The sequence below is a fragment of the Numenius arquata genome, unplaced genomic scaffold, assembly GCF_964106895.1.
Source record: "Numenius arquata unplaced genomic scaffold, bNumArq3.hap1.1 HAP1_SCAFFOLD_1175, whole genome shotgun sequence".
NCBI lineage: Eukaryota > Metazoa > Chordata > Aves > Charadriiformes > Scolopacidae > Numenius > Numenius arquata.
Genome location: NW_027415636.1, coordinates 7,501 through 10,000, shown reverse-complemented (window position 1 = coordinate 10,000; position 2,500 = coordinate 7,501). Strand labels below are relative to the sequence as shown.

At 81.9% G+C, this 2,500-nt stretch overlaps 1 non-coding gene across 1 annotated transcript; it reads right to left on the bottom strand.

Annotated features, from left to right (window-relative positions):
- Positions 1-472: 472 nt before the first annotated feature.
- On the bottom strand, positions 473-625 carry LOC141478889 (5.8S ribosomal RNA). The gene has a single exon (XR_012464034.1). It is a non-coding gene; the product is annotated as a 5.8S ribosomal RNA (ribosomal RNA).
- Positions 626-2,500: the final 1,875 nt, after the last annotated feature.

Sequence of the window (2,500 nt, the reverse complement as noted above, 5' to 3'; positions counted from 1 at the left end):
GCTGCCCGGCCGGGGCGCGGCGGGTCGTCGGGAACGGAAAGGAGAAGAGCGGGGGGAGGGACGCGGGGAGGACCCCCGTCCCCGTCCCCGGCACGCGCGCGCCCGCGCGGCAGCACGGCACGGTACCGCCGCCGGTACCCACCCGCAGACAGCCGCCCGCGCGCGGCGGGGCCGGGGGCGAGGCCCGCGCCTCCCCCCGACCTCTCTTCTCTCCCCGCCGCCGACACCCCGGCGAGACGAGCTCCGCCCAGCGGGCGCTCCGGGAGCGGGGAGCTTCGGAGCGCTCCCCGAGTCTCCATTTAGGGGGACGAAGGCCCGCACGCGGGGCCTGCGAGGCGCCCCAGCCGCGCCGCAGCGGCGCGCCGCGCCCCGCCGACCCGACCCGACCCCCCCCGACGCCGCAAGGGCGAAGAAGGGGGGGCGGCGGCGACGGCGGCGGCGGCGGCGGCCGAGCCGGCGATTGATCGTCACGCGACGCTCAGACAGGCGTAGCCCCGGGAGGAACCCGGGGCCGCAAGTGCGTTCGAAGTGTCGATGATCAATGTGTCCTGCAATTCACATTAATTCTCGCAGCTAGCTGCGTTCTTCATCGACGCACGAGCCGAGTGATCCACCGCTAAGAGTTGTCTGCTTTTCGGCACCGCCCCGCGCGCGCGGGAGGGCCGGGACCGCTCCGCGGGAGCGGCCCCTCCGGACAGCGGCGGCCCGCCGGCCCGCCCGCCCGCCGGCCCGCCCCCTCCGCAGGGGACGCGACGCGGCGCGGCGGGGCGAGAACGACGGGGCCGCCTCGCCTCGACTGACCGTACCGACACACGACGAGGAGAAAAAAAAAAAAAGCCCCGAGCGGCGAGGGCGCCGGGAGCCCGCGCTCCCGGCCCAAACCGGCGGAGAGGAGCGCCTCGCTCGCTTCGGGGGGCGGCCCAGGCGCCCGGGCTCGGCCCGGCCTCCGCGCGGAGGCCCACGACGCCCCCGGCCGCGCCGCCTGCCCGCCTCTCCTCGGGGACGCGGGACGCCCCGCCGGCCCCCCCGCGCGCGACGGCTCCGCCGCGCCGCGACGTCCTTCTCCCCTCCTCTCCCGCGGCTCCGGCCCGCCCCGCCGGCGCCCGGCCGCGGCCTCCGCCGCCGCGCCGGAGGCGGCCACCGCCGGAGCCCGAGCCGGCGACGCGCCGCCCGCGGCCGCGCCGGACGGCGGCCCGCCGCCGCCTCGCGGCGGCCGCCCGCCCGGAACCGCCGCCGCCGCCGCTCCTCGCCGCCTTCCGCGGGCGCGCGCCGCGCGGAAAGCGGACGGCGCTGAGGCGGGGGCGACGCCCGCTCTCCCCGTTTCCACGCGGAGACCGGGAGCGGGACGCCTCCGCCCGCCCGCCCGCTCGCCCGGCGCCGCCGGGAAGGGCGGCGGGGGAAGGGCGGCGGACGGGGCCCGGGCCGGGACGGCCGCGCCTGGCGGCGGGCGCCCTCCGGCCGGCCGGCAGGCCGAGCGGCGACGCCGCCGCTCGGCACGGGGTGCCGCCTTCGCCGGCGCTCGGCGGCGGCAGACCGCCGCCGGAGCGCTCGCCGGAGCGGGGGACGGAGGGAGGGAGGGAGGGAGCGGAGCCGCGGCGCGCCGCAGCCGCGCCGCGGAGGCGCGACGGCGCGCCTCCCGGGCGAGCCCCCGCCGCGGGGACCCGCCCGCCCCCGGCGGGGAGCCCGCGCTCCCGCCGGGGTCGCCCCGTTTCGAGGCGGGCGAGGCCGGACACGGCCGGCCGCGCCGCGGTCTCTCCGCCGAGACCGGTCCGCGGAGAGGGGGGGGCAGCGGAACCCCTCCCCGGCACGGCCGCCCGCGGGACGAGCGCGGGCGACGGCCGGCCGTCCGTCCCTGCGCCCGGGAGCTTCCGCGGAGAGACTCCAGCCCCCTTGCGCAGGACGACGACGACGGCGCCGCCGCCCGGCCCGACCCCCGGGCCGCGCCGAGCCGCCCGAGTCTTTAAACCTCCGCCCGGCCCCCCGCGGCCTTCGACCCCCTGTGTATCGCTACGGCGAGGGAGGGCCGCGGGAGAGCGCGGACGCTAGGTACCTGGCCCTGGGGTGAGGGAAACGACCTCTGGGCCCCGCGGGGGTGCCTCCCCCGCTGCCGCCTTCGGGGGAGCGTCCGCCCGCGGGGGCGCGCCCGACGTCCGCCGCCACAGCCTCGTCCTCCTTCCCGGGGCCCGGGGTTTCCCTCAGCAGCCCGGCGCTGCGCCCGGGAGGAGAGCCGCGGCTCGGGCCGCCCGCTCGCGCGGGAAGGCCGCCCGGCGGTCGCCTCGCCCGCCGGAGGGCGGCCAACGGCGGCGGCGCAGCCCTTCCGCCCCCGCCCCCCGCCCCGGCTCCCCTCGGCGGGGAGGATCGGGGCGCGGAGAAGAGACGGGGGACGCGCGCCGCCGCCGCGCCGCCAGGCGCCCGCGCGCCATCCCGGAACGCCCGGAGACCCCTCGCCGCCTCGCGCGGCCGGGCCGGCAGGGCAGGCGCGGGGCCGGCTGCGCAGCCG